The sequence below is a fragment of the Pinus tabuliformis genome, chromosome 7, assembly GCF_031772625.1.
Source record: "Pinus tabuliformis cultivar Carrire ecotype Pingquan chromosome 7, CPIR1, whole genome shotgun sequence".
NCBI classification, from domain to species: Eukaryota; Viridiplantae; Streptophyta; class Pinopsida; order Pinales; family Pinaceae; genus Pinus; species Pinus tabuliformis.
The window spans coordinates 1,776,236,526-1,776,260,940 of NC_142293.1; positions in this window are offsets into that span (position 1 = coordinate 1,776,236,526).

Here is a 24,415-nt window from a genome sequence, read left to right on the forward strand (position 1 = left end):
CGTAACCCAGCTATTTATCGCATGTTCCTAAGAGTAAAGATCTTGGAAAGACGATTTGATTCAATTCAATATCAACATATTTCAAGAAATCTAAACACATTAACTGACTCATTGGCAAACTATGTGTTAGATAGACATTTGCAACATTTATAAAAAGACACATCATAAAAAGTGTACATATGAATCATCCAAATCAACCAGAATAAGATCCGAAAATCAAAATATATATAAGCTGTCCATAAAGTTCATACATAATGTTCTGTAACCAAGAAAAAATTGGTCATATGACCTGAAAAACTCAAAAATGCTAGGGGGCACCCTAGCCTAGTGATGCTCCTGATAGTAAGCCACAGTCTGTGCTATCATGCGCAGAAGACGGGTCCATCGTCTAGGCACACCGATAGTATGCTGCTGCATCGGTAAAGGTAACTCGTCAATCTGTACATCCGGAAGACCACGGGTAAGGTTCTCAACCTGCCCCTGCACAGCTGTAAGGGTCTCAGTATCGCTAAGATCACGGATAATAACCCTCCGAGCAGGTTCCTCTACCGGAGCAGTAACAGGTGGTCTAGGACGAACTGCCGGACGAACAGGACCGACATCTGCAAGCATACATGAGTTCAATGAAAGTCTTGATAGAATAAAGCACAAGAACATTATAAATGAAAACAATGAACAGTAATATGGTTGAAGTTCTTACCAGTAGCATCCCACTGAGCACCGTCTGGCAGTACCATATCCGGATCACCCCGGAAATCCATACCAACATATGGGTACTCGGAAAAAGACATCTCCTGGCGATCGAACCACCTGAAGAAAGCAGCATTGAAAGAAATCTGGGATTGACCTGCATGTCTGGACATGTGATCGACCCATCGCTGCATACGTGGCTCGGTAGGAGAAGGCACTCCGAGATCAATGTACTGAGGTTGCATCAGAGGGATCTTCTCCAAGGCGAAGGCAATCAGAATCGAACCAAAACCAAAGTTCTTCAGCTTCCCGTCCTTCACCTTGTTCAATTGATTTTTCATCTGACTAAGCATTGCATCACTCCAGTTGAAGATCTTCGGTTGGAGACATTCCAAGGCGTGCTGCATATGAGACCTGTTGGCAACATGTAAAGATGCGCTACCGGCCATCCTACCAAGAGTATACAGGATAGACCTGAGAGGCCTGCTAGTAACATCGCGGATAACCACCTTGCCGTCTCTGCTCGGCTGGGACCCCTCCCTGCAATACTGGCGGACATAATCTCTCACGGAATCATTCCCCCGAACTGTACCTGATAAAGAAATAGGGGCACCCCGCCTTGACAAGCCAGTCAAGAAGTAAATATCTGTCACAGTCAATGGAATGGGTTTGTTCCTGATCTGGAATACTTGGTTAACAGGATCCCAAGCATCAAGCAAGTACTGCAGTAGTGAAATCTGTGCTCTCATGCTAGAGATACGGAAAAACTTCAGTAAACCACAGTCTCGTAATGCGCCCACCGTAACAGGATCATGAATGGCAATCATATCTTCTTCTTCATGTTCTCGTTCTCGCCATGTTAGGGCCATCTTGTTCAAGAACCCCTGCAAGACAAACAAGAGAATGAGTCAGCTCCTGAGATTGATGAAAAACTGGCGAAAATTTCATCAAAATCTGTAAAAAATTGTTGCTTTTATGCCCCAAAGCAGGTGCCCAGTGTACTACCTGCGTTGGGGGACAAGCTGCCTTCAAGCAGCTTGGATCCCAACGCAGTTTTCGAATGGGGAACCTGCGTTGATCAGAGGGCGCCCTGGCAAAACCCCAGAGGCTCAATAGAACAGCAAAACAGGCATAAAACAGGAAAATGAAACCATGAAAATGAAGAGCTAAGGTTTAGCTCCTACCTGGTCCAAACGGCGCCGAAAATCGTCCGCAGAATCTCCCGGAATCAGCTGATGAAAATCAAGGGGAAAGAGGCTCCTCCAAAGCTCCAACAAGCAAAATGCAAATGAAATGGTAAAATGAGAGGTAAAAACCCTTTTTATTTGCTTTCTTACGTAATTCAAGGTAAATATTAATGTGTTAATCTCATTTTCAAGTAAATATTACTCATTTCTAACTAGTTTGTTGCAGCAATTTGAAAATACAGTGCTATCAATGAAAAAGAGAAGCTAATTATGGTAAAAATCAAAAGTAAACCATATAATCGAGCAGTTTTAGCAATGTTCATGCTCGTTAAAAAATAAACGCAAGAATCGAGCAGTTTTTATATAAAGTTCATGCTCGTTAAAAAATAAACATAAATTGTGAGCAATCTTTCCCTACAGTTCAAGCTCATCCAGAAAAAATGAACCGGTAAATAACCTGGAGAAATGTAACCTTTGAAAGCCGTTTTAAAAACCTTTGGTCGTGTTCTTGCAGTCTCACCTCCATCCGTTCATTTGGCCAATCATTCATCTCCATATGTGTGTTTACCCATTTTGAGGAACAGCTGCGAAGAGTGATTTCACTTAGCCATCCTTGTGACACTGCCGTGATTGGAGAATTCCAACCTGTACCTGGAATCTGCTGCTATCCCTATTTATCACTCGTTCCTCAAAAGACGAGTCTTCTTTGAGCTCTTTTCACTGACTCGTAAAATATGAAAAGTTTGCCGAGTTTTGGCCTTCCAGCTCGTTAAAAGGACCGGAAGAGCTATCCCTCCTCTAGATTTTAATCTTTTTGGACCTGAGGGATTATTGCACAAAAAGATCGAGCGCTTGTTTTGTTCGGCTCGTTAAAGAAATCGAAAATTCATCCCTTATGTATGGTTTTATACTTTTTCGGACTTAAGGGATTAGAAAACGAAAAAGGAATTTTGGAGTTAACTTTTCGTACCTTTTCAGACTCTCTAAAAATGAAAAGGACCGAGTTTTCCTTGTCGTTAGACTCGTTAAAATGATTAAATAGCGACAAACTTGTCTTTAGACGAGAACGAGTTTCCCTATCGCTAGGCTCGTTAAAACATAGCGATGGGCTTGCCCGAAGGGCAGGTTATAGAACAAGCATATGTTATCCTCCTCAAGCTTGACAAAAATAAAGAGGTACTGGTCAGCAATGACTGGGGAAAAATTGGGAGAACCTCACAGCATTAATGGTAGCAAGTCGCTCTTGAACATGACACTTTGTCCTCCGTATCACATCGGGTTGGGTTGTTTCATTCACCGGTCTCATAACCATGGTCCTCGCCACACCATCCACAATTGGGGTAATGCTACCAAATCCATCACATCAGTGTCGTTATATGTTCAAGAGATGTGGTTCTGCAAAGAGTCAACCGTGTCCCATCCACTGCCATACATTATCCTTCATCCACTTCATGACCGCCACCCTGAATCATACATCACAGTTTGTTTTCACCTCATCACAATCATTAGCTCCGTTCCGTGTCACTGATGTGGGATTCATTAAGGCCCTCCTTTGACAGATCGCTCCTTGTCGACATCACCTCATTATCCAAGGAGTTGATCTAGGAACACACCCTTCAGTACTTTGAAGCTTGCATGCCTCAATGGCAAGTTTCTCACTTCCGGCGACAGGTATACATCAATGACCTTCGACCAGAAGATTTTGCATGGTGGTCGACGCCAAGTCCTTTATTCCCACCATGTGGATTGTACTGCCGTACCTTGAGGGTCATCATCCTTATCGGTGATTCCTCTCGCGCTTGTTAACGGTTTACATCATTGACCGGTAATCAAGCGATGTCTTTCCATGTTCGACTTCAAGAAATTCTCACATGGATCGACTTGTACATCGAGTGAAGATCGGAAGAGATTGAAGACCCCGGATCTAGTTTCATCCATCCGGGCTGCGATATATATTCAAGACATAAAGACATTTGATATGTACATCATTACAGCAGATGATCATCCTTCTCAAAGGATGATAATTTCAGCAGAAAATTATCAGTCTACAATCAGACGATCGTCTGTTCTATGTACCAAAATGTATTTATAAAGCTGAGCATGGGAATGCCCGCCTCAGCTAGATCATGAAAATGTATGAAAAATAATGTATTGTATTGTATCTTATTACAGGACACTTCTCAGCAGATTGAATGAACTTCGGATCCTCTCAATAAAGCATTTCACCCGATAAACGACCTCATACTTTAGGGGGCATCTGTTATAGACAATTTTGTGCCTTACAGCAACAAGCATGAATTGTCAATAATCCAAGGGATCCAAAGTTCCCTAAACATGATGTTCCTACCCCTAGAGGAACAAGGTCAGCAAACCAACAGCTCTCAGATCAGTTCTCCACCTGAAAACACTCAAAAACAAGCAATCCTGGAATCAAAGCAGGTGCTCCACTAGGTTTCTGCGCTGAAACTCAGTTGCTCCATGGTGTACCTGCGTTGCAAAGCAAGTGGGACAAAGGCCACCTGCGCTGAGCGAGATGGGACAAGTGGCACAATGAGTCATTGCTTTGGAATCTTCCAAAAATGACACTTGGATCAGGGATTTCGCCTTGTGATGAGTCAGAGGCTCTGTTTCTCCAAGTGGAAGCAAAGTTCACCAAGTGGACTCAAGAACTGAAGATCAACTAAAGATTAACTGAAGAGAGAGAGGACACAAGGCAGCTACACATCAGTTGCAAGCTGACTCATCCTTTCTCAATTCATCTATATATTGAGCTCTCTCCTATGAGCTCAGGAGGCTGGAATTTTGGGCAAAGTAATGATATGCTGTTGGTTTCACTATAGAGCTATTGGGTGATTGCTTGAGAGAGGTGAAGAGGAGAAATTCTTCCTGCTGGGAGGTGTTGCTGGATTAGGACCTTCAATGGTTGTAACACTCTCAGAACCTTTACTTCTTCATTAATAAAAGCTGTTGAGGTTCTTCTATATGCTCTTGTTTCAATGATATATTGTGATGATTGTATATTTGATTTACACTAATCTATGAATCAGTTATGATTGCATGTTGCTTGTAGTTTCCTTCTTTGTTATTTTGCAGGATCTCACTGTAGCTGGGCTAGCAATAGAGCAAGGATCTGGGAGCAAGCAGCCATAAAGAAGAGTTTGGATTCGACACTAAGCGCAAGGCAACGGTTAGTGCATTTATCTAATCTCTTTTGCTTTCATAAAGAAGTAAACCTTAAGTAGTTTGCTTTACAGTTGTTGCTAAGGTACTATCACCCTTAGAGTGGGATAGGGTCATCCGAGTCGGATACTTTTCCCTACAACAGCATGTGAAAGTGGTTTTGTCCTGATCTTCAAGAGCTATCTAGATCTAGTTATACCCACTAAATTCGTCTAGGAAAGAGAAGAACTTTTTGCCAGCCAATGTGTCCAAAACTTGGTTAATAAATGGTAAAGGAAAGTGATCTTTCTGCGTTGCCTTATTCAATTCTATATAATCTACGCATATCCTCCATTTACCATTTTTCTTGGGGACCATTACTACTGGTGAAACCCATTGGCTATCTGAGATGGGGTAGACAAAACCTGCGTCCAGTAATTTTTAAAGTTCTTCTTTCACAACATTTTTCAATGTGGGGTTCATCCTTGTCTAAGGTTGTCTTACAGGGCGGAAATCTTCCTTAATGTATATATGATGGGTACATAAATTAGCAGGGATCCCCTTCATATCTGAGTAATCCCAGGTGAAGGCTTCTTTATGTTTTCAAAGGACATCTACAAGTTGCTTCTTTTGGGATTCTGACAGGTCTGGATTAATATTCAAGGTTTTTCCTGATTCTAATTCCACTGGGACACATCCTTGGGTTGCATCAACAGGTAGCACCTCTGATCCTTTTGTTGTTTCAATAGTTTCCTGAGTCTCACAGCTTAGGATAGATTCTAGGGTTTGTTGGTTTAGCTCTGAAATGGAACAAGGATCATCCATGAAAGAGGTGATTATATCATCCTTCGATTCCATTTTTAACTGAAGGGCCTTTCCAATAGTGAGGACTGGTCTTAATTCCTCATTTTCCATTTCAGGCTCCTTCCTGGATAAATTTTCTTGCCACCTACTGATTTTATGGATGGGTTTGGTTCTACCGATGGGTATAACACTAAGTTCTTAGTGTTGTGCCCATTTGAAATAACCATGTGCCCTGAACGACACCTAATGTAAGCATCCGCAGTAGCCAGCCATGGTCTACCTAAAATCAGAGGATGGCCGCCAATCGAAGATTGCATATGTAAGACAAGGAAATCTATGGGATAGTGCCATGAATCCACTGAAATTGTTACATCTTCTAACTTCCCTACTGGTTTTACTATAGATCGGTCTGCCAGTTCCAACATTGTAGGTGTATGTTTCAAGTTACGAAGACGTAATGTATGCATAGTTTCAGTGGTGATAACGTTGATGGCAGCACCCAGGTCTACCAGCACATTTGGAATCTCTACCCTATTAATTTGTACTGTCAGAATTGGGTTCCCTGGATCTCCATACTTTACAGGCATTGATTCTCCCATCATAAAATTTGATAATTTTCCCATGGCATGAATAGTAAGGGGGCCTTTGGATTTCTTTACAAGTTTCTTTGAACAATATTCCCTAAGAATCTTTGCATATATCGGTACATCCTTCATAGCTTGTAACAGGGGAATTTTGACAAATAAATTCTGTAATTCACCTAATAAGTCGAATTCAGCTTGAGGGCTTGATTTACTCAAAGTTAGTCTCTCTGGATAAGGTGGTTCAGATTGATGTTGTTTTGCAGGAGGCACCTGGTTTCTATCAATTTGTTTTGGCTCTTTATTAATTAATTCTGATTCCTTACCTTCACTATCAAGTTGTTCAATGATAACTAGAGGAGGTTGAACATTGACTATCTGCCCTGATCGCAAATTCATTTCATACAACTATGCAGTAGAAATGCTATACGAAGGTAGGTTAAGAGTGTCGGTTTGATGAACTCCTTGTTATTGGGAGTCGGGTTAGGTTGGATTGGGAGTTGAGGATGGGCAGGTTGACTACCAGGAGGTACATTAGAGGGTAGTTGGAGTTGTTGCTATGGCATCGGCTAAGGAAACTACCCAGGAGAGGATCCTCGCCAAGTTGGAGCCCATGGGGAGCTCGAACCGGCTTGAGGGTTCCACTGTTGCCAAGGTGGAAACTAGTATTGTGGCCACATGGGAGGATAGGGCATAGACTGAGGATTCATATGGAAATTATTGAAATATTGAGATGGGTCTAAGTACATACCTTGATTTCCCATCGGTGGTCGAGGCTACCATGGCTTTCTAGACCCCATGAGGTACAGTTGCTCTATGTCTTCCCCTGTCCCTTGAAATACTGCTTTCAGGCCTGGCAAGGAGGGACATGAGCTTGTTGCATGATTTAATTCACAGATTGCACATTCCTCTATGGAGTTTAATGGACATTCCCTCTCTAGATGCTTCTTTCTACACTTCGGGCAGAATATAGCCATGGTCCTGTCTAGTTCCAGCTGCTTCTGTTTTACTTGTAGTGTATCCATTTGTGCCGACAGAGTACTCAGGATATCCATTCTCAAATTGTCTAGTAGGTTTCCAATTTCTGCCTTCGTAACACCCCCGCCAAACACCTTTTTTGAGTGAATCCCTTGTCTGTTTCTTGCAAGCCCCCTTGAGCACTGAATGCATAGCTTGCAGATAACTTTGAAGCTTTCCTTGGAGATGTCTCCCTTTCCTACGATGTTCAACAGTTCCAAAGAGTCCTCACGAAAAGCCCGGAGGAGGATAATTTTTAAAATCTCCTTATCCAGGTCAGAGTGACCTGACCTCTGTAATGTGTACTTAAATCATTCCACACAGTCTTCCAAGCTCTCATCTTCTTTCTGTGTGAACTTAAAAAGTTCCTCCTTGATGTTCCGAGATTTGCAGTAATCCTAGTATTTTTCCAGAAAAGTTGTCTGCATATCATCCCATGTGGAAATAGAGCTTCCTCCAAGGCCCATGAACCATCGCAAAGCTGTCCCTTTTAATGTAGCAGGGAAAATTTTTAACTTCTAGGCGTCTGTCATGTAGTCATACCTGGTGGGCTCCAGTATTGTAGCAATAATGCTACAACTCCTGGAACTCCCTTCTTTAATTTTATCAACCCAGTAGTTCGTAACAAACTTGGAAGCGACGGTGCTGTATGCACAAGTACTAGCTCTTGCCGGAGCTGTCACTTGGTCAGCTGGCACAAGTCCGCTAGGGGCTTAAGCCAACTTCTATGAGCTCTTAGAAGAATCTTTTTAACTGATGGATGAAAGCTAACTCAAAGGAAGCTAATCTACTTGCGGAAAGAAACTGAAAGCCAAAAAGAAACGCAAACCCTAGCAAACCCTAATTCTACCAGCTAGTCCTACTGATGCAAAGATGAGCATGCAAACTACTGAAAGAAATGCCATTACTTCTATGAAGGTAAAATACATGTGTCTAGACTACCTCTATCTGAAGAAAACATATTTTTGTATTTTTGATTAAGTTGTTGGAATTATCATGCATGTATTTTTAACTATTTTTTTACTATGCAGAGGTGGATAAAGGAGGAGAAATGCTTGGAAAAGGTTGAGAAGGTTCAAAGAGGGTCTAAGGAGTCCCTAACACCCTTCCAAAGAGTTTCACAAAGTTTGGCTGCCAAGAAACCGCGTTTATGAGCTTCTACAGGAAGTCTGCAGGGATTCTACAGGATGTTCTGGGATTTCTGCAGGATGTTCTGTAATTTTTCTATAGGATGTTTAGTAATGGAATTTTGGAGCATGGATGGAGGGAAAAAGGTGGAGGAATGAGTATGGAGGTGAAGTAGGGGTGTAGGGGAGTTCAAGACTTGGAGGATGGAGTTGAGGAGTGGCATAGATGGTGAGATTTGTTCAAGGAGGGATGAAACGGTGTTGCACAAGAAGATGAGAATCATGGCAAAGTAAGCGAATGAGGAAAATGTAAGGTAAGGGTTATGAGTGAAGGGTGAAGCAGGTAGGTTGGATGGAGTATGGGCAGGTAAGGAAGGATAACAGGTACTCTGCAAGCGATTTTTCAAACTGAACAAACAAGCACTTATAAAACCTATGACCTAGTTACTTCACTCTAATCTGACCTAACAGCAAAAGGAAACGAACAGAAGTTTATTCGAAATGAAATATGTGAAATAACTATGCAACTAAGCAATCATAAACTGAAGCATGCAATCAAAACTGCTATCAAGTTCGACAACTAAAAATCCAACACTACTAATTGCATGGTGAAGCAAAAAGACAGTGTTTTTGTTGGCAGCAAAGTCACATTGGTCCCAGCTCATGATTCCACTGAGGGGGAGGTGAGATCCAAAGTACTTGGTAGCCTTTTTTTGAATATATTCCCTGTGATTAGCCAATCAAGTAAATCTGAACATGAAGAACCTTTTTAATCATCAAGAGCAACTTAAATAACAACATAACATTTAAATCTAAATAGCAGATTTTATTCTAAGAATGCAGCAAAGACACATGAAAGTAAACAAAGGAGGTACTGGGCACTTGAGATGGGCCCAACCCCAAGAGCTACAACCTCCTAAGAGAGATTTAGAGCTGGTGCAAAGCTGGATTCATATTTATTGAGCAAGAAAAGAAGAGTTACATCAAAACTGTCCACAAGGGAAACTTGAAAATGAGCTGAAAGCAAAGCTAATCTATTGCCTAAAAATCGAACTACAAAATGACTAACTACTGGCTAACTACTAGCTACAAATTGACTAACCACTAGCTAACCAAAATGAGGCCCTAAGCCTTCTTATTTATACAAATTGAGGACCCCAACAGTCCTCCTAAACTTTAGGGACTCGGCTGCCCAAAACTTGTAGTTAACAGCAGTCCTACTTGACTTGCTTGGCTGCCCTTGTGCTAATTGATTTGGTGGCCCTTGAACTCCGAGCTGATGGTGGAGAATTCGAGGTAAGGGCCCATAAATGAAGGGGACACCTTCCTACAAATCCTCTCCCTTGTTCTCCCACGAATTTGGTTGCCAAGTGCTCATTAAAACCTTCAATTTTGTCTCCAAATTGACCAAAAAGGCTACACAAAGCACACATTAGACTTGTTGGCATAATGACTAGCCCAATTCACTCTATTAGCATAAATATAATAAAAAACATGCAATAAACTAATGAGAATGGTGGATTAAGTCGAATTAGGAGGTTGAATGAGCCCAAATAATTATCCATTTTTGGGGCTCATCATCACCCCCCTACTGAAAGTGTTGCTCATCCTCTGAGCAATCAATCTATCTCTTCATCTTTGATGGCCTTGGCGGCCTCCCTGTCATGCCAAGCTTCTAAAGTGATTTCCTCTTCTCTGTCATGAAACCATACTTTTCTCTTTGCTTCTTCCCACTACTTGCTCCTTTTTCTAGAGAATTCTCAACTTTGGTATGATTGTGCAAATATATTCAATCTGATGGTGGCAATGGTGGTGAAAGGAGATGAAATCAGTGGAGGATGGAAGAAAAGAGTGGTTGCATGCCTCCTCAACAAACTTCAAGCTTCATACCCTCTCCATAATTGATTCTGGCCTGCCCAAAGGCTTCTACAGGATGTTTCTGGTAAAAATACAGAACTTCCTGTAGAAAGTCCTGTAGCTTCCTGTAGAAGGTTGAACCATGACTAAATTGTGCCCGAACTCTGAAAAAATGAGTGTTCATGGAGGGGATGGATGTGAGGATGCCTGGGAACTTGGTAGGGACCCTTCTGCTTGTGTTGGGAGGCCCCCTTTCTACATTGTGTTCCTGCAACATCTTGAGAATTAACTCCCACAGCAACACATTGACATTGGTGTTTCCTATAATGTCACCCAAAAACCTCTAAAACAACATAAAAGGAGCAAGCACCATTCCCCTAAACCAAAACTTAAACGGCCCCTCTGAAAAATGGTAGCTGCATGCAGAGCCTCAGTCAATCTTCACTGATGAGTATATTGTCTGCACAAACCAAAGGCATGCATAGAAACCTATTGTACCGGTCAGAGCAAAAAATGAGTATGACATGATGGGCATGTAGCCAAAATATAAAATTCCAGAAACAAGCTTTGTCATCTCCAGCTTGGTGAAGAAATAGAATGTGGCATAGAGAAACAAGTAAAATGCTGAGGAGCCTGCAGTCAAATAAGATCTCCACCACCAGTTGTAATCTTCACTGCACAGTTGGAAGTAGCACAGGACAATGGTGATCTCTGCACATGTAACAATGAGGATCAAAAAGACAATGAACAGGAACCCAAATATATAGTAGAACTGATGCAGCCATATTGAAGTTAATATGAAGAACAATTCAATGAATACAGCTCCAAAAGGCAAAATGCCTCCAATTGGTATTGAGAAAATGGGCTGCATATACCAAGCTTGCTCTGGAATCTGCCTGGGGATTTTATTGGTCTTCACTGGATCCTCAATTGCAGGTTTCTTGTAGCCAAAGTAACTGCCCACAAAGACCAATGGCACAGAAATTCCAAACCATAAAAGGACCAAGGAAAACATAGTCCCGAAAGGAACTACACCAGATGATTTTTTTTTCCCATAGCAGTGCATTAAGAATAAAGACAATGCAAAAGGCAATGCCTGGAAACAAGAATGTTGTCTTCAGCGTGTTCCTCCTCTATTATGTGCCCTTGAACATCTTATATAGACGTGACGATGCACACCCTGCAAACAAACCCATAAACACCCATAATAGCATCATAGTTGTCATTAAACCTCCATGGTTCGAAGGAGAAAGGAAACCAAGGACTACAAATTTGTCGAAGAAAAATCCATTTTCTCTGCTTTTGAAAGCTGTTTCGTACTTCCTGGAGCACTTCTTCCTATAGGACGCTGATAAGCAGGAGGGTTTTTTAAAAGAAAATGGCCAAGAAAGCTTGGTTTTCTGCTATGGAGCTTGTTGCAGCTGCAGGGACGATGATAAAATGGAAACAATGGTGGTGAGAGCATTTCAAATATGAGTTCAATTGGCTGTTCATGGAGACTTCCACTGATGGAGGGTGAGCTGGCCAAGTGCACGTTGGCCCCATGTAGACCGTTGGTCCCCACTGTAATGTTATTATGAACTGTAGTTCTCTGCCTGTAATTACTCCCATCGATTACGTTGGATTTTAAACAACCACCACTACATGTTCTCAGTTTTCTTCCTGAGATGGTTGAGCACACGTGTCAATTGCACCCACCGAGCGTTGTTTGAACTGGACGAGGATGGCCAGTTAGCTGGCCACCGATTTTTTAATCCCAACCATCTCATTGCTCATCCTCTTTACGAATTACATTCATGCAAACAGAGGAACGAGTTTAGTCACGTACCTGCAAGTCGTGCGTGGTTGCTGTGAAGTGCTGAGATCTTTCATTTGCTGCATGCATTTGTTTATGTGGTTGCATGGTGGCTTGGTTGATGATTCATGGTTGTTTTTTCCTTTTGCAGGTGTCCTCTGGCTGGATCCCAGCTGCAGGAGTTCATTTCTATGTTCAGATCTGCACTTTCAAGCTGCTGCTGCTGAATTTTCACAGGACCAGAACTTGTTTTCGCCATTGCTCCCAAATGGTAAACCAGATCGATCTGAAAATTTTCAAGCATGTTTCTATCATCATGACGCACCTCCCATATCAAAATCGTGATCAATGGATGCACAAATTTCGAGAAAAATGGAAAATGGCTGAATATTTCAGAGATCAATTTCTCGGAAACCGTGCATCAGAATTGGTTGAAACTTCTTGGGTAGGCTACTATCATCTATGTGCATCTCCCCATGAAACAGGTTTTAAAACGGATGCATGGATATGGAGAAAATGCAAAAATGGCTGATGGTGATGGAGGCTGATTTCTTGGAAACCGTGCACCGGAATTGGCTGAAACTACTCAGGCATGTTGCCATCACCCCTGTACAATTCCCCGTAAAATGGTTTTTCAAATGTATGCATCGTTTTCAAGTTATGGAAGAAACAAATTTTGTTCTAGGTATTTTTGCTTCAAGGCATTTTGCAGTTTTGTTGCATGGTATGAAAAATGAACTTGGGTTGTGATGCAGGCATGGAGATGATGGAGGAGGAGTTTGAAAAGTGCAAGAGGACTTCTGAACCCTTGAGGAAGCTACCATCTTCGCCAAACCACCTTTTTGAAATCCATTTCTAGCTTCCTACAATTTCTACAGGAACTTCCTGTAGAAGCACAATGAGGTGGAAAAGATGATGGAAAAGGGTGAGGAATGGGAACATGGATGCTTGCAGGCATAACCAATGGATTCCAAGCTTTAGATCCCCTTCCAAAATTGGATCTGGCTCGCTTGAAGGTTCTACAGGATGTTTCCTGTAGAAATATAGAACCTCCTCTAGAAGGCACAAAAACTCCTTTGTCTTTGTTTTGAGTGATCCTCCTGACCTGCAATGTCATTGCTGCAACCTGAAATTATTCAATGGGAATTAGATTTATTTTTCTTTTTCTTTTTCTCTTTTTTTTTTTTTTGAAAAACAACTAGGGCGCCTCATGGAGGTTTACACCCTAATTGCCTGCCTTGGGCGCCTCCAAGGGAGGTTTTCACCCAAAGATCTTATTCTCTTTTCTCTTTTTTTCCAACCCATTGACCGCCTCATGGAGGTTTTCAATCAATGAGCCAATCTAAGGCGCCTCCGATGAGGTTTTCACCTTAGATTTTTATTTTCATCTTATTTTCATTTTTCTCTCTTTTTCTTTTTTCTTTTTTTTTTTCTCTACCCTACCCTACTTGAAAAACAAAATCATTTTCAAGTGTAAGAATACTTCCAATGGAGCCATGTGCACATCGAGATTAAAGACAAAATGATATGGAGGCTCGAAATGCATGCTTGGACAGCTATCCGGATTTTAGAGACCAAATGATCTGACTTTGAAGGGATCAAACATAGCTGAGGAAGAGAGTACCGCTGCAACTTAGTGACCTTCTGAAACCATATCTCAATATAGCTTTGATATCCTTGGTCCTTTTGCTGATCTGAGTCATGTTTCATGTCACTTTCTACTATGACTTCCTCATCTTCCTCTTTTTGCTGATATTTCTCTTGAATACATGGAAGATTTAACGGTAACCATGAGGGAACTCTCTCGATCTCTGATTTTGATGCCTTCTCTTCATCAAGTGCAGCCCATGGTTCTCCAATCTTTTCTTTTGAATCTTCTTCTGTTGGATGTGGTCCTTCAATGCTTGCAATATAGCCTCTTTTTTGCAATACTCTTCCTAAGCTATGGTGAAGATCATTGAGCTCAAGAGGAGTTGTTCGGACATGTTGTGCCTCAACTTTGTAATTAGGTTGAGCTATTCCAATGTGTGGGTTTGGAAATGGTGGTATGGGTAGCTGAGTGGGGGTGTATATTTGAGATGGATGTGGATGGGGTTGTGGTTGGGTAGGCATTTGGGGTTGCCTTGGTGGAGGAGGAGGCGATGGTTGTGGATGAGCAGGTGGTGGAGGAAAATGAGCGAGATGAGAGTTGTACTAGGGCCTCCACCCCTGATAAGGTGCATTCCACTGAGGTTGTGGCTGAGCATAAGAGTGAAACGAATGAGCAGCTGGTTGGGCATAATATGGATCTGTGAAGGAACAAGGAGGAGGTGTGAACCAGGAAGGATGAGCAGGGGGGCCCCAAGAAGGCATGAAAGTGGCTTGATAGGGGTCATAATAGGTCTCGGATGTCCCTTGCAGTTCCTGCTGATAAGATCTAGGTTCATGTGGCCTCCTTTGGTTCATATAGTAGAGTGATCCAGTGGCTCCTTTTGCCCTCTGATATGCAGCTTTGATTCTAGGCAAGGAAGGGCACTGATTCGTAGGATGGTATTCTTCACAGATGAAACACACTTCTAGGGAGTGCATTGGACATTCGTCCCTAGGATGCTTTCTAGTGCACCTGGGACAAAAGATGGCCAAAGCCCTCTTGGCTTCCTCTTGCTTCTTTTGGATCCATAGGGTATCCAATTGCATGGCAAGAAACTGCCTCATATCACTCTTGAAATCTTCCATCTGATCTTCAAATTCGTCTTTGGACAAGGTGCTGCTCCCAACATTTCTGCTTGTAGCCATTTGCTCCAGAGGAATGGTTTCTTCTTCTTCTTCCCTTGAGGTTCTTCAAATGTGTCTTGTTGTCCACCTAAGGGTTCTTTAATCACAGCCATCGAAGAAGAGAGAATGTTGGCTGTGTGAAGCAGTGGGGGTGTTGTGCAATCATTTTTCTAACTTATCTCTACTCCTACAAGGCATGAAATGAAATTTTTTTGGTTGATTTTTTATTTTTTCTACTTCTACCTACAAAACTGAAATAGATTGAACTGCAACTAACTATCTTGCTAAAATGAAAATGCGGAATTGAAATGAAAGCAGGAAATGACTAATCTATTTTTCTCAAATGAAATTGCAGGAATGAAATGCTAGTCTACGCTTGCGGAATTGAAATGCTAATCTACGCTTGCATAAATGAAATTGCGGAATTGAAATGCTAATCTATGAAAGCAGGAAATGCTAATCTACTTTTGCATAAACGAAATTGCATAATGGAAATGAAATAAACTACTTAGCAGAAGATATTAGTGGAAAATAGAAGAAAAGCAACAATCACCAATACTCTAACGCTTCCCCGGCAACGGCGCCAAAAAGATGGTGGGCTCCAGTATTGTAGCAATAATGCTACAACTCCTAGAACTCCCTTCTTTAATTTTATCAACCCAGTAGTTCGTAACAAACTTGGAAGCGACGGTGCTGTATGCACAAGTACTAGCTCTTGCCACAGCTGTCACTTGGTCAGCTGGCACAAGTCCGCTAGGGGCTTAAGCCAACTTCTATGAGCTCTTAGAATAAGCTTTTTAACTGATGGATGAAAGCTAACTCAAAGGAAGCTAATCTACTTGCGGAAAGAAACTGAAAGCCAAAAAGAAACGCAAACCCTAGCAAACCCTAATTCTACCAGCTAGTCCTACTGATGCAAAGATGAGCATGCAAACTACTGAAAGAAATGCCATTACTTCTATGAAGGTAAAATACATGTGCCTAGACTACCTCTATCTGAAGAAAACATATTTTTGTATTTTTGATTAAGTTGTTGGAATTATCATGCATGTGTTTTTAACTATTTTTTTACTGTGCAGAGGTGGATCAAGGAGGAGAAATGCTTGGAAAAGGTTGAGAAGGTTCAAAGAGGGTCTAAGGAGTCCCTAACACCCTTCCAGAGAGTTTCACAAAGTTTGGCTGCCAAGAAACCACGTTTATGAGCTTCTACAGGAAGTCTGCAGGGGTTCTACAGGATGTTCTGGGATTTCTACAGGATGTTCTGTAATTTTTCTACAGGATGTTTAGTAATGGAATTTTGGAGCATGGATGGAGGGAAAAAGGTGGAGGAATGAGTATGGAGGTGAAATATGGGTGTAGGGGAGTTCAAGACTTGGAGGATGGAGTTGAGGAGTGGCGTAGATGGTGAGATTTGTTCAAGGAGGGATGAAACGGTGTTGCACAAGAAGATGAGAATCATGGCAAAGTAAGTGAATGAGGCAAATGTAAGGTAAGGGTTCTGAGTGAAGGGTGAAGCAGGTAGGTTGGATGGAGTATGGGCAGGTAAGGAAGGATAACAGGTACTCTGCAAGCGGTTTTTCAAACTGAACAAACAAGCACTTATAAAACCTATGACCTAGTTACTTCACTCTAATCTGACCTAACAACAAAAGGAAACGAACAGAAGTTTATTCGAAATGAAATATGTGAAATAACTATGCAACTAAGCAATCATAAACTGAAGCATGTAATCAAAACTTATATCAAGTTCGACAACTAAAAATCCAACACTACTAATTGCATGGTGAAGCAAAAAGACATTGTTTTTGTTGGTAGCAAAGTCACATTGGTCCCAGCTCATGATTCCACTGAGGGGGAGGTGAGATCCAAAGTACTTGGTAGCCTTTTTTTGAATATATTCCCTGTGATTAGCCAATCAAGTAAATCTGAACATGAAGAACCTTTTTAATCATCAAGAGCAACTTAAAAAACAACACAACATTTAAATCTAAATAGCAGATTTTATTCTAAGAATGCAGCAAAGACACATGAAAGTAAACAAAGGAGGTATTGGGCACTTGAGATGGGCCCAACCCCAAGAGCTACAACCTCCTAAGAGATATTTAGAGCTGGTGCAAAGCTCGATTCATCTTTATTGAGCAAGAAAAGGAGAGTTACATCAAAATTGTCCACAAGGGAAACTTGAAAATGAGCTGAAAGCAAAGCTAATCTATTGCCTAAAAATTGAACTACAAAATGACTAACTACTGGCTAACTACTAGCTACAAATTGACTAACCACTAGCTAACCAAAATGAGGCCCTAAGCCTTCTTATTTATACAAATTGAGGACCCCAACAGTCCTCCTAAACTTTAGGGACTCGGCTGCCCAAAACTTGTAGTTAACAGCAGTCCTACTTGACTTGCTTGGTTGCCCTTGTGCTAATTGATTTGGTGGCCCTTGAACTCCGAGATGATGGTGGAGAATTCGAGGTAAGGGCCCATAAATGAAGGGGACACCTTCCTACAAATCCTCTCCCTTGTTCTCCCACGAATTTGGCTGCCAAGTGCTCATTAAAACCTTCAATTTTGTCTCCAAATTGACCAAAAAGGCTACACAAAGCACACATTAGACTTGTTGGCATAATGACTAGCCCAATTCACTCTATTAGCATAAATATAATCAAAAGCATGCAATAAACTAATGAGAATGGTGGATTAAGTCGAATTAGGAGGTTGAATGAGCCCAAATAATTATCCATTTTTGGGGCTCATCAATACCCCTGACACACTATGTCAAATTCGAATAAAAATGTGTCGAGGTCTTCTGAAACAAGCCCATGAAAGCTTGGTAGGGCTGCTAATGGAATAGGCTTTGTGGGTGCACTAGCTCCCAGATCCTCGATCGGAAATTCAATGGTGGAGGTTGTAGGAGCCATAAATATCTTCCAATAACTGCTGGGTATTTCAATGGGCTCTGTGGAAGATGGCCGAGGATTCCTTACCACTCGGGTTTGGGTTGCTTTGACAACACTTCCCTGGTCCCTTGGTGATGCAAGTGCCCCTTTGTTTCCTTCTCCTGTGTCCTGATGACTTGATCCCTCGGCTACGACCTCCTTTCCTTTGTTGGAGTGGCCTGACCCTGTCGATGTTCTGCTTGCAACCTCTTCCCCTTCTATTACCAGTGTAAGGTTCCCTTGGTCAGGTATACTGTTGGATGTCTCCTCAACTGCTGGAGGGGCTTGCTGTGTCGAATCACCACAGAATGTTGTAGACAACACTGGTTGATCTACTGATTTTCCCTTGGACTTTACTCTCTGTGCACCTGGTCTCACGGCTGCGTGAAAGGATGCTTCTGATTCAGCTTTCACTATAATTTGTTGGATATAGGTCTTTCTTCCCAAGTCTGGTCCTCCCTTTCTGGGGCTCTTCCTCTGCCCCTCTTATTTGGTTCTTTGTTCATACAAATGTTGATATGACAAAAGGTCTAGGTATCAACCTACAACGCTCTAGTCTTGAAGTAAGGTGTCAAAGGACCATTCCTTCCCCACGACGAAAGAGCTTACAAAAAGAGAGACAGCTAAAAAAAACAGGAATCTAGGGTTCAGGGACCGGAGTAGGGCATCAAAGGACTCCTCCCTCCCCAGGACAAGATCCATGAACAAACACACACCTCCGAGAAGACCTAATACTTCCAGATATGAAGCAGGGCATCAAAAGACTCCTCCCTCCTCAGGGTAAAAGCTAGGGTTTCCCAAAATTAAAACACACAAGGGTTTTGAAAGAAATAAATCTAACTCAGGGCCTGGAGCAGGGCGTCAAAAGACTCCTCCCTCCCTAGGACAAGAGGGTGGCCCAATTATAACAGGAAATCAATTAAAAAACAAGAAAAAGTAATACCTACACTCAGGACCTGGAGCAGAGTGAGAAAACTCATTCTCTCCCCAGGACGAGAGATTGGCCCTCTGGTTGGTTTGGATTGTATCTTGCACCTTGTTAGCCTCCCCGGCAATGGTGCCAAAATGTTTGGGTCCAGGTATGAACAATCTATTCACCCTTTTCTTACATTAATTTATCAATCCGGGTGTGTATCCTTTCAAGGCAACATGCAAGGTATATGTAGGGGCAAGCGTACCATCCGTTACCAACCAAGGGTTCGTGATTAAGTTTTAAAACATTCTTGTAAAACTAACTAGCTACAGAACTCAAGAAAAGAAATTACAGGAATTAACAAGTTGTAACAGCAACTATGAAATAATAAACAACACACATATAAATACGCAACACCTGATTAGGAGAGCGGGCCCAGCTCTCTGATCAGGGCTGCGTTAGTCACAGCGAAGAATGGAGCAGCAAAAGAGATGATATTTTATTAATCTGTAAAGGGCTATTACAATATCGATGGGGAGTCCCCCAATTACAGGAATAACCTGCCTTTTATACACAGCAAGGGAGAACAACATCTTTCCCCAAAACCTGGTAACCGTATACCTAGAATTATACATTAGTTTGGAATGGCACCAACATCAGACAAACAGGATCAGCGAAAGGTCCAAGAATGGTTCAAGGATCAGCGGCTCCAGCCACATAGCTTTCCCATGGCTGGTTGTTTCTATGAATGTTGATCTGTTGCGTGAAGCTGCAAGATTGGTACATGTGCTCCTAAAGCTGCAGTCAAACATACATTTTAGTGTTGTGAATAGGTAAAACCCTGTGACATTACTTCATTAATAAAATATTCCAATAGACAGAAAAGGGGTGATTACCTCGCGGATTTAGCATAGTAAACATAGGTGAATGAATGCAAACATGTCAAAAAGAGTGATGGAAATGCAACAGAAAGATAGCCCGATTTGGTGCCCAACAGTTGGCTCGAACATGTGTCAATTAGAGAATAAATTCCCAGATGATATTCATCTTGCCACCCTAAGAATCTATGAATGCATCAACCTCAGGTAATATGAGTTGCATGTTTGGCTCTAGCAGTAAATGAGAGGTAACTGATCTTAATTTTGGATGATATTTTTCACTAAATTTTATTTACAATTTATAATTTTCACATTTTTTTAGGTCCCACCAAATGGTGATGTTTCTTAACATCTTAGCATTAAATAGATTTATGAATTATTTTCTACACTTTTTTTTACAAATTTCATGAGATTATTGATAATTTTAATACAAAAATTAAGATTGGTGCTATTAGATATTTATAATAAAAACATGATCTATATCTAAATAGAACATGTTTATGATTTATTTTTTTCTTTCAAACATTATCAACGACTTTATTATAAATTATCTTTTTAACTAAACCATTTATGAAGTCCATTTTAATACATAATAAATAGTCTAACACAAAATGTGATATATTTTTCATGAGTTTTAAGGGAACCACAATAAAAATTGCCTAAAGAATTTCAATCAGAAGCTAAAGATTCATGTGTCCATAACTATAAGTGCAAGCTAGAAATCCCAACCCCATTGAAATTTTGAAAGTTGAGGAATCCATAAAAAAGTTAGACTTTATGCACACGTTGACACAAACTAAAAACCAAGAATCAAAGTGATAAATTAGCATAGAAAACCCACAAGCACATGGGTAGATGTAAGCTCCCCCACAAAGGTTGTGATATTAAAAGATGGAGTTGGCCCCTTTTACATAGCTCAAAAAAATGGGGTTGTTCTCATTGATTGCTTATAGTTTGGTTGAAAGTTGATTGTGTGTGTAATCAATTGCATTGACCATCTTCGATAAGCAATAAGCATTTCATCCTATTTTATGTTGAAAATAGTTGGGGGGTGGGGGTGAATCAATATTTCTTTCAATTGTTATATTATGCCAGTTAGATTTTTCACATGTAAGAATCACTATTAATACCATAACTATATATCTATATCTATATATATATATATATAGAGAGAGAGAGAGAGATATCTATATCTATATTATTATATTATTGAGAATAATAATGAGGACTCCAATCCTTCTAGGCTCCAACCAAATTACTTGCAAAATACTTTCTTCAAGGTGTCTCAAAGTTGCTCCAAGGTCTCTTCAATAGCTGCTCCAAGGATGACTTCAAGTCTGCTCCAAAAGGTCTCCAAGTTTGCTTCAACAAATGTCTTCAAGTAGACTCAACAAATGTCTTCAAGTCTACTCAACAAATGTCTTCCAAGATCTCCAATAGTTTCTCCAAAATTTCTTCAAGAAGTACTCCAAATATTGATCTAGGGTCACTCCAAGGACTGCTCCACAAATATTTATAAGGTCGCTTCAAAGTCTCGTGATCAAGGTTTCTCAAAGGTTTTCTCAAAAGATACTCAAGGAAATTCCTTCAAGGATTGCATCGGGTTTTGATCTAAATTCTACTCAATAAGCTACAAGACTTCTTGTTATGTGGACTTATCCCTCTTGCAGACAAGAGCGATCTCCCTAGACCTCAGAAAAATCTATTCACAAACAACAGGTCCTGCTACCTTTCTCTAGACTATGACTGACTAAAACAAATTGTATGATAGAAGACAATTACCGTTCAAATTGAAATTCTTGATGAAGTCTTGTTCAAAGCTTTCAATCGTCCACTTCTCCATGATGTTGCAAGTCCCCTCGCACAATATCTAACCCTCTCCTTGAATCAATAGCATTCCAACCTTATTCCAACAACATAAGCCTAGTTCCAACAATCCTCTCCCAATCCTAAAACCTGTAGTAGCTTTATAGGCCAAGAATGGGAAGTTTGGGATCCATTCTCCAAGGGATGAGATCCACTAATAGTGGGATAGGGGTTCCACAAAGAGAGGGAGTTGCTCCATGATGGGAGGGATCAGGGTTGAATAGGCACCCATTCAAAGCTTGTTAGTTGGGATAGATACGACTAACAATGCTTCTACAATTTACTTTTTATTTTTACATTCGTTAAGTCATGTGTGCAGGCCACAGTGTAAGACAGAGCGCACTTATGCGCAGTTTCTAATGGACCTCTCTACATATGCGCAAAGACTAACTAGGGAACTGTGTAGGAAGCCAAAAACAAGGTTTTGAACCATGGGATCCAGTAATTTTACTTTCTTTAGGATAGTTTTGATTCTAACTTTGTAGGGGAATACCTTGGGACACATTTATGGATAGTGAAATAGCCAAATCAATGGTCATTTTCCTAATGCGACAAAATGACGTGTAACAGATTGCCCCCTAAAGTTTAAAGTTAGAAGAGATGTATGATGATTGAAGCGCATTATCATGCCAATGTTTGGGTTAGAGACTGCAGTCGGAGACCTGAAACAATCAATAAAATGTTACAATGCAATATATAATATCATCGCTAAGGTAGGCATTCCCATACTCAGAGTATAAATGTCTCAAAGAACAGTACGGAAATACATCTGAAGATCCATGTCAACAAAAGACATAGTATGGACGCAGCCATAAATGGATCTATGTTTACAATCATGAATATTTAATAACTCTACACAGCCTGGATGGATGAAACTAGATCAAGAGTCTTGATCTTCACCTCTCGATCCGTAGTATGAATCTATCCATGTGAGCGAATGTCTTAAAGTCAAACATGGTAGAAACCACTTGATTATCGGTCAATGATGTGAACCGTTAACAAGCACGAGAGAAACCACCAATAATGACAATGGTTGTCAAGGTACATCCAGTACAATCTACGAACTATGAATCGATGTGTTGATGTCAAACACTCATTGAATCATTTGATCAAAGGTCAATGATGAGAAACTATCATCAAAGGTGAGAAACATGCCATTAAGGAATGCAGGCTCCAAGGTACTAAAGGTTTCTAGATCAAATTCCTAGATAGTGAGGTAAAGTCTATAGGAAGTGACCCGTCGCAAGTGGGCCTGTGACACGAAACTCATGTAAAGTTTCGAAGAAGAATAGTTTGGAGTAATCCAGGACTGATTTAGGGATGGTCAATGCAAATGAGGGTTGTGACTGGAAAAGTAATTTGAATGAGGTTGAACTTCTCTTGAACATATCAGAGACATGACATGATGACTTGGCAGCATTTGACTCAAAAATAAAACCTAAACCAACTGAAGACTTTCAATGAGGTATGGTCAACTGAGAGGCAAATGGATTTCCCAACCCGGACACAAAAGTGATGGAGTGTCATGTTCAAGAGTGACATACTGCCTTTTATAAAACAAAACCAAAGGTTCTTTCTCACTTTTCCCCCACCATTACTAGAAAGTACCTCTTTATTTTTTACAAGCTTGAGGAGGATAACATGTGCTTGTCCTGTAAGCTCATCCTTCGGATGAGTCCTTTGAAGTATTTTTAACGAACCCTAGGAAGGAGTGGTTCGGTCTCGTCATGCTTAATGAGTCTTGCATTGTTTAAGTTTCACGAGTCTAGTGAAGGGGTAACTTGATGTCATTTTCACGTTTAAAGAGTTTGAAAACACACAAAAAGAAAACTCGTTTAGTTCTTTCAACGTAAAATTTTAACGAGCCCGAAGAAAGTAAAGCTCGGTGTTTTTCAGTTTTAGGGAGTCTGGAGAAAAATAGAAGTAAACTCCACAGTGTCCTTTTCGTAAATTGAGCTCTCAAGCCCGAAAAAGGGCAAAATAATGCAAGAGAGAACTCTATTGACCAAGATTAGTCAACGTATATTTTTTTTGTAAATAGTCTAATCCAGTCCATAAAAGGGATAAACTTATACTGAATAGACGGTTCTTCATTTAATTTTACAAGTTCGAACAATCAAGTACTCGACGATCTTTTCATTTTGAAGTGGTCTGAAAATGGCATAAAGAAAACTCCTTTGCTTCTCATTTTCATAATTTTAAACGAGTTCGAAAAAGTGATAAAAATATAATCAATACCAAAAATGTTATGTTTCCATAAATAACCTGTGATTTGCACACTTGAACTCAAAAATCATATCACTCCTCAAAAACATAACGAAAAAAAAAAATCATAAATTTGGATTTTAAGGGCTAATAAGCAAAAAATAATATTTTAATAGGCCTAGAAACTTATAAAAACGAAAAAAGTAAAAAAAAAATTACCATTTGTGTTATTTTTAACCCTTTGAGAGTGATAGAGCTCATTTTTCACCAAGAACTTCAGAGGTAGATTATGGGAAAACCGTTGAATGAAATCACGAGTTGTCTTCTTCACGTAAACCACCTCTCTGATATCTTTGCTTTCATGGTTTTTGTTTATCATCTCACCGTGGATTTGAATTTTTTGGTGAGGGTTTTGAAATTGAAAATCTCCCTCAATGTGCGCATTTCACCCATATCAGGTCTGCGCACATCAACCGTATTTTTCACACTGAAAAACACAATGTGTGTGGTTTCTAAGAAGATAACCGCACATGTGCGCACTGTTAAGAACAATCGGCTGCGCACAACATCAATGGCATAAAAAGTAAAATAGAAACACCAAAATTTCTTGCAAATTTTCACCATGATTGTTTCTAATGATCTTTTAT